The sequence below is a fragment of the Terrapene carolina genome, unplaced genomic scaffold (genome assembly GCF_002925995.2).
Source record: "Terrapene carolina triunguis isolate 2854851 unplaced genomic scaffold, T_m_triunguis-2.0 Scaffold68, whole genome shotgun sequence".
Lineage (NCBI taxonomy): Eukaryota > Metazoa > Chordata > Testudines > Emydidae > Terrapene > Terrapene triunguis.
In genome coordinates, this window is record NW_020664419.1 from 20,601,882 (window position 1) to 20,616,937 (window position 15,056).

Consider the following 15,056-nt stretch of genomic DNA (forward strand, 5'->3'; position numbering starts at 1 on the left):
AAACTGTGCCTTAGTTTTCCCCATCTGTATAATGGGGATAATGATACCTACTTCATGAGGTGCTGTGAGGCTTAGTGTTGGGAAAGGGCTACAGAGGTTATATAAGCACTAAATAGTAGTAGTGTATCATGGTATTTTGTCCATTCTCCAGATGTTTTCGAACATGCATATTGTTGTTAAGATATGTTTTGTCTGCGTCTGTTACATATGATACCATTATTCCAACTACAACACATACCTCCAACACATCTGCAGTTTTCTGTTAATGCCTTTGCCAGAAAGTGAGACAATGGATGAAATGATCAATTTTGCACACTGGAACTCCAAACCATATAGTTGGTTGGAAAATGTCTCCAGCTGATTACTTTCACAACTGTCAAACTTGTTCTTTTGGGCAGGAACAGTCTTTTTGTTCTGTGTTCATACAACATCTAGGACAATGGGGCCTTGATCCATGACTGGGGTTTCTGAAAACTGCTGTTATGCATACAATAGATAAACAAGAAATTATAATTAATACTAAATTGAATGATAAATACATAAAAACGGTAGGTTTTTTGTTCAATACAGTTTAAGAACTATAAATATATGTATGTCCCTCAATTCTCCCAATGGGATATCGTCTTCAATAAAAATACACATAAGAACAGCTGTGTCCATAAGTGAAATATTTTTGAAAATGAGCAAGAAACTCATTTTCAACACATTGAGGATGAAGATCATTTTCTGCCAAAAGAGGTGTCCACAGAAGCCTGAACGTTTACTATTAAGTATGAACATGCGTGTTATGTCCTGGAATGTTGTGAGATTGAGATGCCCATTGGTTGAGAGTTAGCCAATCCTTTCTCAAGTTGGAGACTGCAATGTAGAACATTCAAAATAAAAAAGGTTTTGTCTAGTTGGGAAAGAACATCCTTCCCTCCCTGTTTAGGTACGCCAGTGCTATGATGTTGCAAATATGTGTTTTCTCCCAAGAATCTCTTCCCACTGTTTCAGGGCCAGTCTGATTGCTAGCTAAATTATCCTCTGAACCAATAGGAGACTATAGTAGGCATCCCGAGTGTGGAGGCTTGTATCATGTACTATAGCTCTCCAAGATTCTGAGATCTGATGTCCAAGAGACAATTGTATCTTACCTTCCAACAGTTCAACAATAAGAGTATTTTGGGGTAGCTGAATTGGGTTGTTCAGAGTGGAAAGAATAAAAAGCTAGTTTGAGAGGCAGTGTGTCTTAATAGATAAGGGCCTGGTCTAGGCAGTAGGACCACAGGGTTCTATTCCTGGTGCCACTACTGAGTTGCTCTGTTTCCTTTCTCGCCTTTTGTCAGTCTTGTCAATTTCAAACGTAAACTTTTCAGTACAAGAATTGCCTCTTAGTATATTTTTCCACAGCACATCCCACAATGGGACCCTGATCTTGGTTGGGGCCTCTAGATGCTACTGTAACACAAATTAATTAATACAACTGTTCTTGTTACGTTTTTATCTCTTTCATAGTCAAACCTGTGTTAAGATCTTGCAGCAGGATATGAGCATGTCCAGGAGGTTCATCAGCATTCTCTGTCAGATAAATTTGGATACATCACAACTTGCTGAATGGTGAAGAGATTTTCAGGTGCCTTGCTATGATTACTCCGAGATTCTGCATAATCTGGGATGGTGATGATGGTCTCTTCTCCTGAATTATTAGAAATCTTTGCTGTCAGAAAATATTTACAGGGGAGTTGGCTCTCTTTTCAAAGCACTCATCTCAGTAAGTCATTAAGAAACAGGTACATATGAGGAATTGCTGTCTGTCAGCACTGCAATCAACACTAAAATATGAAACCTTTGGTACTGATCCTTGTGAACACAATTAGGCTAGGTCTACACTAAGAAGGGGGTCGATTTAAGATACGCAAATTCAGCTATGCGAATAGCGTAGCTGAATTCGGCGTATCCTATTGGACTTACCCCGCTGTGTGGACGGCGGCAAATCGACCGCCGCGGCTCCCCTGAGGCACCAACTCCTGCCCCCAGAGGAGGACCCTGAGGAGCTGCCAGGACTGCCATCTGACAAGTACCCCGAGGAGCTGCTGGGACTGCTGTCTGAGTACCCGGAGGAGATGGAGGACCCCTGCACTATGGAGCCCGATTCCCAGACTGTGGTAGGAAGTAGCTCAGGGAAAACAGACTTTAGTCTGGTTTTGCTGCCATAGTGCGAATCAGTGTGTTTTGGTGGGATTCCCTCTGTCAACAGTGACAGATACTTCCTCCACTGTTAGGGCCCTGGGACCCGGTAGAGTAGAGTGGGCTTGAGTCCCCCTGCCCCCTGCTGCCAACCCCCTACCCACCTTAGTATGAACAACCTGTGTTTGTCTGCTGACTGCCCAGCCAGGGAAGTGGGCTATCGACTGTTGCTGCTCTGCCCCATCCAAAGGACTGAGCCTGACTGCATTTGCTGTCTGCCCCAGCAAGAGAGTGTTGTGTATTTGGTTGTTGTGGTAATAGAATCTTGTGTTGCTATGGCAACTGAGTTAGATTATTAGGGGATAGCCCAGTCAGTTTTGGCTGGCTGTTGGTTAGTTCTGTGTGTGGCAATAAATGGCTGCTTCAAGGTTTACAGCTCTCTGTGTCTCCAGTGATTTCTTCCTAAAACTGTTGCCCCCAAGGATATAACAAAGAGCTGGGCTAAAGATAGCCTATTGCTCTGGCCCACCCATAGGGCTGAGCCGGACTATGTTTGCTGTCTGCCCTAGCCACAAGGCTGGGTTAAAAACTGCTCCTTGCTCTGTCCTGCCCAGAGTACCAGATTGTGTGGGCTGTCTGTCCTGGCCAGGAGGCTAAGCTAAAGAAAGATCTGTTGCTAAGCTTCACCCAAGGGGCTATACAGAGGTAATTTGCTAATTGACTTTTAAGCCATAGTGGCCTCTCTCTGAGCCTGAGGGATGACCGCTAATCCACTACATTTCCATTTTACAGATGCAAAACTGACACACAGACAGTTTAAGTAGCTTGTCTAAGGTCACACAGGAAGTCCATGGCAGAACAGAGAATTGAACCAGGCTCTGCCATCTCCTAAAGCAAGTACCCTAACCACTGGACCATCCTTCCCCTGCAATAGGTTACTAGAGAAATCTAGAATGTTTCCACTGTAGCTAGAATATGGAGTTGAATGACCTTTTCAGTATAATAAATAGTCAATAGCCAGTAGTGAATCAGCTTGGGCAACTTCAGAGAATTGGAATTGGTGAATAACTGCACAAGAGCAGGAGATTTTTGCTAATTTCATAGTAGTTGGGAAGCACCATGTAACAATTTTGAGGCATATTCAAAAATACAGAACAGTTAAGCTAATACATGATATTCAGCTATTTATCTCTCCCACATAAATTACTGAGATCTTTTTTCCTCAATTAGGTACAAAGTCTTTTATTCTGTGACAATTTGTTAGAGCTCCCTGTATAATCAGCCTGAGAAGGAACCAAATTCCCATTGAGTGAAAGAGAATATCTTCAAAGGGAAGTGACTTTCTAATAAGTATTTCTAATAGCTGGCTGGGCAGCAAAACTATGTACCTGTATTTGTAGATACAAGCTCTGTGTATGCTGAACTTTCCTTAAAATTTCCTTTTGTTGCACCACTACTGGGGCAACTCCAGTCATCAGTTCCTGACACTTTTGGAGTGAGGATGATTGGCTGCAAACAAAGTTACTTTCTAATATTTTGTTTTCTTAAAAAATGGAAAAAATTATTAATAGAAATGGTTCAATTTCTGCTCGGTCACTGAATTATGTTATATTGAAGGTGGAAGAACAATTTCTCTGAAACTAGTATGCAATTTTCTATTAGCTTTAGTATATTTAATATTTTCTGGGTTTGGGGAAGAGAGAGGGAAGGAATTATCTATTTTGTTGCCATGCACAAAAATATCTGTTTTAAGATGGAGCAAAATTCTGCCTTTGCACTAAACAAGTTATTCAGTGCCTTTAGTAGCATTTTGGCCTTTCCCTTTTGTATAAGTTCTTTTGAAATGCCTTTTGGTTATTCTCAGTAGCAAATCTTGGACACATGAGAATCTATTCCAGAATTTTTATATTGACAAAGTGACTGAGGAAAAGCAAAGGGAGAATGGGGAAAGGTGTAGAGAGCTGGAGCTGTGAGGAAAAACCCCTGGTATTTTGAAACCGCAATGGATAAACCAAATGTAATGGTCATGGGCTCCCCTGACAGAGTGAACTCACATTAGTTACAGAAAATAAATTAACACTTTACTCAGAATGGCCACCTGGGCATTAAAGGCTGAACTCTGTAATATAAAACAATAGCCCTTCACTGATCCAAGTAAAATATCGTCAGTCAGGCCCCTGGCCTGGCCAGGTTTCTTGACAGAACAGCCTGTCTCCCTTCCCTCTCTCAACTTCACTCAGAACTGGCCCATGAAAAAAGCAGCCAGCTTTTTTTATCTTGCCTGATGGGCCCTGATTGGCCTCTGAGTGCTCCTGGCCCTTCTAGCCACTGGAGTGTCCCAACTTTATAACAGGGACAAACTAAATTTCCTGCCCATTGCAACCTTGTTGAGCAACAAGAGAGAAACTGCAAGATGGCAAAACAGTCAAATATACCAGTAAGTGTGTTATAAGTGAGTAGCAGGACTTTAAAGTTGACATGGAATTTTACAGAGATTTTAAAATGGGAATATTATGTTGAAATAACCAACTGCCTGAAAGAATACGAGCTGCTGCATTCTGTATAAGCTGCATTCTGCAGATAACACGGTCGGTAACTCCTGCAAACAAAGAATTGCAATAATCCAGCCTTTAAAAGGCAAAGCATTTATCATCCATTCTAAATCCCTCTCCACCAGCAAGCGTCTCAGCCTGGTGATATTTCAGAGATGGTACAAAGATAGTGTCTCAAGTCTGTCACCAAGCTATCTATTGATCAGTCCCATGACAATATAACAGCCAAGCTCTTAAGCCTCGAAGATGGATGTCAGAGCGCAATATCAGGTGTGATCACCAGGATGGAAGCCTCACTCAGCAAATGCTTCCCAACCTCTCTCTGCCAGAGCCCTTCTCCCCTACTTGTGATTTATATTTTGGAGGATGGGCTCTCTGTCCATGTCTCTTTTCACTATGTTCCAGCACAGCTGCTACAGTCTCCCTCTCCCTGCCTTCTCTTTCCTATTCTTTTCTGCCTCTGTTCTTGTTTCCTTTTCTGTTGGGGTGGGGTGGGGTGGGGGAGTTGCTTGTTATTTGGCTCCTCCCTCATCAGCAGGGTGCATGCTGCTTTGGGCTAATGGCATCCATTGATGGCTTCATGAATGTTGCTAAGGCAGAGAAGTTAAATAGATATGAGCAATATCAGCACAGCAATGAAAACCAATTACAATTCCTTTTGATGGCCCCTAATTGCAGCTTATAAATGCAAAGAAGGAGTGGTCCAAGCAAAGAATTGTTATACACGCCACATTGGAAAAAACCCTGGATATGACCGCAATTGTCCCACAGGAACCATCACCAGCCTTGGTGATGAATATCTGTTTCGAATTATAATTCAGCTACTGACTGCAATCATGCTAAAAAGACAAGCCTAAACAGTAGCATCAAATGCTGCCACCAGCCTAAAAAAACTTAAGAATCTGCGTCACCACTGCCTTACTCCAGTTTTACATCAATGAAATTACAACAGGGCACAATGGGAGTAAGGCAGCAGGGACTCGGGCCTAGGAACTCGAGGAAAGCTTGAATCAGCTGCAGTCTTGGAAAAGGTTCAGAAAAGGGCAACATGTGAGAAGAGCTTAATAAGAGTGGGCCTTTTCAGCTTGGAAAAGAGACAACTAAGGGGGATATGATAGAGATCTATAAAATCATGACTGGGGGGAGAAAATAAATAAGGAAGTGTTATTTACTCCTTCTCATAAAAAGAACTAGGGGTCCCAAAGGAAATTAATAGGAAACAGGTTTAAAACAAACAAAAGGAAGTATTTCTTCACACAACACACAGTCAACCTGTGGAACTCTTTGCCAGAGGATGTTGTGAAGGCCAAGACTATAACAGGTTTAAAAAAGAACTAGATAAATTCATGGAGGATAGGTCTATCAATGGCTATTAGCCAGGGTGGGCAGGGATGGTGTCCCTTGCCTCTGTTTGCCAGAAGTTGAGAATGGGTGACAGGAGCTGGATCACTTGGTGATTATCTGCTCTGTTCATGCCCTCTGAAGCACCTGGCTTTGGCCACTGTCAGAAGACAGGATACTGGGCTAGATGGACCTTTGGTCTGACCCAGTATGGCCATTCTTATTTTCTAACCTGCAAGCCATCATACATCTTAAGAAAGGAGCTGTCTGTGCCACCTTGTGCTCTGATCAACATTTTCAAATACATCACATGTTTTTGGGGGCCCAGAGCAAAATCTGAAACTGAGCTCTTCTCCCCCCTCCCTACCCCCTCCCCCCCCCCCCCGCTTCCAAAAAACCCAGGGTGAAAAAACACTGAAGGGAAGCCCTGGGGGAATGAGGGAGGTGGTGTTCAGAGAGTGAGCCTGCCCAGCACTCACCCCACAGCAGTGGCTCCTGTCCTACAGAGCTGCTTCTGTCTCCCCACTCTCCACTCTGAGCATTGTGACCTGGCACACAGGATCACAGCAGCAAACCTGAGTGGTGACATGACCCCATGCACCAGGTATCAATGCTAATCAATCAAATTTGGCCTGGTTGCCCCTCCATCATGTTGGAGGAGTGGCCAGGCCCAACCTGACTGGCCCTACAACCCTGTGTACCACGTTGCAATGGCACTCTGTTTCAGGGCCCTTTCAAATGGGGTCTTACCCCTGCTCCTGGGAGACCCTGTGACCAAGATGAGTTTGCAACTGAATATAACTATCTTTTTTCAAGCACTTTTGATACAAAACATAAATGGAAATTAGACACATCTTTGGCTGATGAGAAAATTTTCTAGATCCAAAGAGTTATTATTGCCTGTTTAAAATTCGATGTAATAAATTAATTTCACTAAACTCTTAATTGTTGTTTTCAAAATTGATAAATATTTTCTTCACAATTGTCAAGTCCTGCAGGGATCACAATCATATGTTGTGAATCCTAAATACTGTCACATCAGCAAAATCAGACTCCTACACCTGAGTAAAGATGCTCAATATCCCCAAGCCATTGATGAAGGAGAGCAGTCATAGAATCATGGTAATTTGCAATCAGCCTTCAAAACTGAGTTTATGCACAAACAGCTAAGCACTAAGAAATGATGAATGCTTACAATTCTCAGTGAAGTAAAGTGCTCAGTTCAGGTGCTTGGTGTTACAACCTGGCCCAGTAACCTTAGGACACACTCCCAGGCTCAGATCTCTTGCCTGATGCCCCACCTTGGCACATGGGGTGCTGCGCTAATCCCCCAAATCAGTGTCTGAAACCTCTTAAGTCCCCCCCCTTCACTTACATACACTTCCTTAGAACTCCAGCTAGGCTTTGGGCTCTCTCTCTTAGCCTGGGGGGAAAATATGGCAGAAAGCAAAGAACACAGTCTCAGCAAAGGAATTTCTTAACCATAGTCAGTTTTCTGTTCAGAGCAGTAAAGAGTTACAGATCTTTGAAAAACAATAATAGTCCTGAGATGCCCCTTTCACGCCTGAGATGCCCCTGTGATGTCTAATGGGGATGGATCAATAGTTGAGAGACAGTCAATATCCCTTGATTGCCTTCTTGATGGTTTCTCAGTGATAGTCCTTCAACGATGTGTCAAACACCTTTCCTGGGCAGGGCCACTGTCTGGAATGCAATGCAATAAGCTGCCTTGGGCAACTTTAGACATGTGGTTAGCACATAACACAAAATGGAGTTCACCATTTGCAGACATATCCCAACCTGCCACCCTCAACACCACATAGGTTGTATTCTGAAGTAATTACAAAACTGGTATAGACATTGTCCAGAGGCCAATAAATTAATGAGGGATTGTGGGGGAGGGGGGTTAGGAGCCTGACTATGAAATTATAAAGGGTTGTTGGTAGTTAAGTAGATCTCCATATATTTATCTCATAGAGCTGGAAGGGACCCTGAAAGGTCATTGAGTCCAGCCCCCTGCCTTCACTAGCAGGACCAAGTCCTGATTTTTGCCCCAGATCCCTAAGCGGCCCCCCTCAAGGATTGAACTAACAACCCTAGGTTTATCAGGGAAATGCTCAAACCACTGAGCTATCCCTTCTCCTAGGTATAATGTTCTGAAAATAGATTGCCTTAGCACTAACATGAGTATGCTAGTGCTCAATCATATGCAATTTCCATGCAAAAAAGACATGCACTCTCATTAAGCCCCATTAACTTTGAGGTATCTTCCTTTCACATTCAATATTCTTAATATCAGAGTGTACCAATGGGGAGAGCAAGGAATATAGTCCACTATAGGCAACAGTGGAGCTGTTTCCTCTAAAACGATACAGCTATATCTGTCAGGAATTCTTGAAACAACTTCAACAGATCTTGAATTTTTAATCAGATTCCTAAGTTCAGAGACAGAAATCAATGTGCTCAAACAGTTGGTATCCCAACATATCTAGGATGTCAGGTTACAGAGACTGCTGTAAAATGAAACAAAAAAGACAACTACATTTTAAAAAGAATGATCAAAAAATGGTCCGAAAATGAAGAATGGCTGCTGAAAAGTAGAAAAAGACAGGTCAGCAGAAATGGCCAGAAAGAGCAAGAAGTAACCAGTGCTAGAGCCTGCTTCTTCATTCCACCCCATGCTCTGGCAGCATAAAAGGGGCAGAAATGCCCTCAGAGAATACCCTTGCTGTAAAGTAGCTTCCCAGCTGGAGCTAATGAATGTCACTACAACAACCCTCTTGGCCCAGCACAGAGCGCATACCTTCAGCAGTGGGGAACATAGCTGAGTGCACAGCACTTTGGCTATTCTCAGCTGCTGCTGAACCTGAGTGGCTATTGAAGCTGACTAAAAGTTACAGCGTACAGCTTCAAAACCACTGTCACCTGATGAGTTACATGCAGGAAAACATGGACCTAGCCCACATTAAAGAAAACATGCTATATAGATTCTGTACTATATGCTACACACATAGAGACTTGTCAAGAGGAGGCCATCTACACTGTGTGCAAATACACTGACAATCCAGGACTTCCTGCACATCTCACTTGTCTGCACACAAATCAATCCTCACACTTTTCCTACAAACAATTCACATCCACCACAGTAATGACACAGTACCCGTGGCATCAGCAGCACATAGGAAACAGAGGCACCCGGAGTATCCCATTCAGCTGGACAAAGTAAAAATTAGGTAACATGGTATATGGAATCCATTAGCAGTGTTAAGACATATGACAGTTACAATTTTGTTTTGTTTTTGGAGGTAACGGAGGTAGCTGTTTATGCAAATAGAATATTAATATACAAAACATGTAGTACTAAGCAAATGGTACATTGCTCCCACATGCCCACAAAAATCAAGGGATTCTATTAAAATAACAAGCTCTCAATAGGGAGCAGAGGATTCTAAACTTAGGGCTGGCATTGTTTAGGCTGACAGCCACCTGTGACTACTCTGACCATTGAGGCTACTAAATTGCAAACAGCTTTACCTGGGCCCCCACTAAATCCGTGTGTATCTGTTGCATCTTGTCCTAATGCTAAGTTGTGAGCTACTGGAGCAGGGACTGTCTTTGTTGTATTAGTTTCTACAGTGCCTATCACAGTGGTGTGCTGTTCCCTGACTGGGGCCTTTTGGCAATACACCTCTACCCCGATATAACGCTGTCCTCGGGAGCCAAAAAATCTTACTGCGTAATATGTGAAACCGCGTTATATCGAACTTGCTTTGATCCACCAGAGCGTGCAGCCCCCCCCCCCCCGGAGCGCTGCTTTACCGCGTTATATCCGAATTCGTGTTATATTGGGTCGCGTTATATCGGGGTAGAGGTGTACTGCAACAAATAAGCATAGGTGCTATTGATATGACTTGTAACAGCAACAGCCCACTAAGCATAAACATACCCTGCATATATCTCCCAAACCAGCATATTATTTTGCCTTCATGTATATGAGCTTAAGGTGAAGCATGTATAGTAACCCTGGCCTCAGCACTAGCACCTGCTGTAGTTTTGAGTTATTGAGATGCTGTTAGGGCCTGCAGTTTTGATGGAGCAGCATGGAATGCTGTCCTGGGAAGAGAATAGTCAGTGGGAAGTTGCTCGAGCCAAGGGAGGGGGTCGAGTGACATCGAAAGCAGGGCCGGCTCCAGGCACCAGCGTAGCAAGCAGGTGCCTGGGGCGGCTAATGAAGAGGAGGGCGGCACGTCCGGGCGTTTGGCGGCAATTCGGTGGCGGGCCCATCGCTCCCTCTGGGAGTGAAGGACCTGCCGCCGATCACGATCGCGGCTTCTTTTTTTTTGTGCTTGGGGCAGCAAAAGCACTAGAGCCGGCCCTGATCGGAAGAAGCAGCAATTCGGGAAAAAAAACTGTTGGAGAAGACAAAGGAAAAGAGAAGGATCTAGATGCTGAGTTCGTGGCTCAACTGGAGCTGGGGTATGAGGTGAGCAGATAAAATGAAAGAAGAATGGGGGAATAAAAGTAGGGAACTGGGAAGTGAGAGGGAGGAAAAAGAAGAAAAATAGGACATGTTTCCAGTCAGAAGCACAATAACATAGAACTGGGAATGCGAGAAGACACTATTAGAGAAGGGAAGTAGAGGGAAATAAAATGTACACATGTACTAGAGTATTAAGGGGAAAAACCTGAAAGGAAATATAATTGGTGAAAAGGGAATTGATTGAAAAGCTACTTTGGAGGAAAACAGATCCTGAAACAATAAATGAGAAGCCCAACCACAAAGGACCTAAAGTATATGAACAGAGAGAATGACTGAATATCTATTGCAGGAATACAGTTCAAAGGCATCTAATGGACAAGTGAGGGCCACTAAGTGAAGAAACCCTGCTTGAAAAGAGATACAGCCATCAAATCTAAGGAGCATGACATGCCAAAAAGCAGCAAAGGATGTCAGCAAGAGTGGAACTGGACTTACAAGCAAGGAGAGGAAATGTTGATTCTTCTCTGAAGTAGCACAGTATACAGTTGAGGAATTTTTTTGTTTGTTAATAGTGATGCATTTGATATTAACGGCACAAAGTAAGAAAGAGCAGAGTGTACAAGCTTGCAAAGGTCAATGTGCTGGTAACTTACAGTTTACTATTATAAGGAGTAAATACTTGGGAATAGTCTATATTATTTTTATGCTTCTGCTACAACTTTGGGTTTTCCCTTATTAAGCTGTAAAAATTCAAAATTATGCCTTTTGTCTTGGTTTGCTGCTGCCTCTCCTCAGTTAGCCTAGCTTAGCCTAGCCTGGGTCAGCACACATGCATATAGTGATAACTTTCAAATCCACTCATTTGCAAGTCATGTAGCAAGCCCATGGGTCATCATGACCCACTGCACTCTGTTAATGCCACCAGCTTTTGAACACCATGAAGCATTTGCAATATCCTGCCAACAATTACACAGCACCTGTTGTTAGACTAAAGCACTAAAAGTGAAAGAATTATAAAAATCCAGAGTAATAGATGAACATGTTTTTTGCATTGGAAACTGTCTGCACCCTTCCAGCTATGAAAATGCTTTCAGTTCTTAAACATCTACTGACATCCACTGGGGGACTAGAGGCCACATAAGTATAATCTACAATGGTCTCTGTTTAGATATTGTGCTATTCTGTAAAAACCCTTCTTCACTTTCTGTTCTTGACATGCAGTGATTGGGAATTTAATCAGTTTTCCCCTGTACAGGAGCAGTTCTTTCATAATATTAGTTAGACCTGGGAAGATAATTAAGGATTGTGCAATTAATCAGCTAAGCAGGCAACTACCACTCCCAGGAACCTCCTCCTCACTGATCTGTGACCCTTCGAGTTGGCCATATATGCACATCCTCTTCCCCTGGCCAGTAGCAAGCCAGGAGCAGCAGGGAAGGTGGGTGCAGTGGAAACTGCCAGTTAACTGTGTGCAGAGCATGCTTCAGCGGGAATTGGGGAAATGCATATGGAACAGGGCATGACTGTCAGACATTGTGTTGTATCCACCAAGTAAAGTATTAACAACTTCAACAGAAATTTACAGTGGAAGTCTCTTTTCCAAGCTGTAGCTGCACACTCTGTAACTCTCCCAGCCTCCTCAACTCCTCCTTCCTGTTTCCTGTCCTCTCAGACTCCCAACAGCCAGTGCTCCCAGTTCTAATAATCACATGCAGCATCTAAACACCACATTCCCTCCTCTCTTAAGAAACTTTCCAAATTAAAATAAACATTGTTGTTCTAACCACAGGAACAAATATGAAACAAGACACTATACTGTTGGCAGGAATATTACACTGAAAACGCTGTAGATACTACATAACATAGTCTTTAATCCAGGCAGGTGGTCGTCTGAGTCGGACAGGCCGTCTCTCAAGCCCCGCTTCCAGTGCAATGTCTTGTTGTGTTGGTTCTACAGTGAAGTCATCCAATGCAGACTGGGTGTTGGCATAATCTCCTCTTGGTGCATAGGCAGGTGCAAGATAAGAAGCATTCCATACCCGCCCATCAGAAAGTCAATAGGTGTAAGGTCCCTTCTTCTCTATGATTTTAAGAGGAGCTGTGAATTTATGGTCCCCTTTGCGTAAGAGTCCAGGTTTTCGTATTCTAACAAAGGAACCACACTCAAACTTTGGTTCCTTAGCACCCCGCCGTTTGTCTGTGAAAGCCTTAGACTTTGCTTAGTTCTGTTCAACTGTCTTTCTCTCGGCATTACTTAGTGTCCTTGAAGTAAATGCAACAGTCCTCTCCGTGTTGTCCTCATGAAGTTGTGTGAGGACAGCCCCAAGTCCATAATCAGAAGCATCAGTAGTTACAATTGTGGGCAATGCGGGACTGAATAATGCAAGTACTGGACTATGTACAATCAAGTCTTTCACCCTTTCGAAACTAACTTGTGCATCCGTTGTCCACACTAAGGTTGAACTTCTCTGTAGTAATTCTCATAACGGTTCAATGACAGAAGCATAATTGGGAATGAATTTTGCATACCAGGAGGTAAGACCCAAGAAGGAATGTAACGTTTGCAAATCTGTTGGAGGAGGAGCATTTGAAATTGCCAGGATATGATCTGGATCAGGTTTTAGTCCAGCCTGTGAAATTGTATGCCCCAGAAAGGAGAGTTCAGTTTGTCTAAATTTGCATTTGGATCTATTGAGCTTGAGGCCTGCTTTGCTGATGCAGTTTAGTACAGATTGCAGATTATTGTCATGCTCCTCAGTAGTATTTCCAAACACAATAATATCATCCAAATAGCACTGAACTCCATGTTGATTCTTCAGAATCAATGACATCATTTTTGAAAGGCACTTGGGGCTGATGCAAGACCGTATGGAACACATTTAAAATGAAATAGTCCCTCGTGTAATAAATGCTGTGAGGTCTCTGCTATCTTCATGCAACATAACCTGGTGGTATGCGCTCTGCAAATCAGGAGTAGAAAACATCTTTGCTCCACGGAGTTCTGGAAATACTTCCTCTATGTGAGGAAGAGGATGGCTGTCAGTCACAATAGCTTTATTTGGCTCCCTTAAGTCCACACAAAGGCGAATGTCTCCACCCTTCTTCTGCGTCACTACTATAGGTGAAACCCATTCCAAGGAGTTAATTTCTTCAATAATGTCCTTTTGAACAAGTTTTCTAAGTTCCTCTGAAACAACTTCCCTGACTGAAAATGGTAAGCGCCGTAATTTCTGTCGTACAGGCAACACATTATTCCGCATTTTAACTTTATGCAGAAACTCATAAGCACAGCTGAGTTTCTCCTCAACCTGGAGTTGGGTCCCAGCTGAAACTGGTGTGTGTACTGCAAGAGTGCTTTGCTGAGGAAGATCAATTCGTCCATTAACTACCCTGAGATTTAAAGCAGCTAATAAATCTCTGCCAAGGATAGGAGTGCCTTTGTGAACAATGTAGAATTCTGCAGTTACACAGCGATCACCAAAAGTAACTATTGCTGGCAAGCAGCCATGTACTGGAATATGGTTTTTCAAATAGCATACCAAGTGAAGTTTGGGTTCAGTAAGAGGCACATCTTTAAAGTAATGCAAATAGAGGAATCAGGTAGTATAGATACTGCTGAGCCAGTGTCCAACATTAGCTGAATAGAGTGTGATTTGCCTTAGGATATGGCAGAAACATTTACAGTGCACTTTATCTGTTCTGGAATATGTGCAGTAGTGATTTTGTCTACACTCAGGACAGTAACATCTGGTATTGTAACTGCATGCACCTGTTGATTGAATGGCTACTGCGACATACTTTAGCAAAATGCCCAATCTTTTTGCAATGATTGCACTGAGCTACTTTTGCTGGACATCCTGTGTAGCTTGCAAGATGTTGTGGGGATCCACAGCGAAAGCATGCTTTTACTGTATTTTGCATTTGCTGATTCAGTGGTTTTTCATTAGTTTTCCTTTTGCAACTGTTTGTCTGCAGTGATAGTGAACTTTTCTGCAAAGGAGTCACAGCCTGGACTGGGCCTCCTGTACCCTGGCTCATTATTTTGGCTTCAGCTGTAGCTGACTTAATCTGAGTAGCAATGGTTATTGCTTTTTCTAGTGTAAGTTGTGGTTCTAGAAGTAGGCGTTCTCTTACATGAAGCATTGTTGTTTTCTCAATGAGCTGGTGTGTAATCATCTCATCTGCCATATTCCCAAAGTCACAAGTTACAATCAGACTCCTCAGGGAAGCCATATACTGCATTATAGTCTCCCCTGGTTTCTGCTCACGCTGGCGAAATCTGTAGCGATTAGCTACTACATTCACTTTTGGCACAAAAAAGTTCTTTAATGCAGTGAGTGCAGTCTCATATTTATCATCTGCAAGGGGAAAAGTGTAAAATATACACTGCCCTTCTGCTCCAAGGCAGTGGATTAGCAGAGCACGCTTTCTTACTTCAGAAATCTCTGTAGCACTGATTGCAAGCAGATAAGTCTCAAACATACGGATCCAGGCAGTAAAAGCAATTGGAGGCT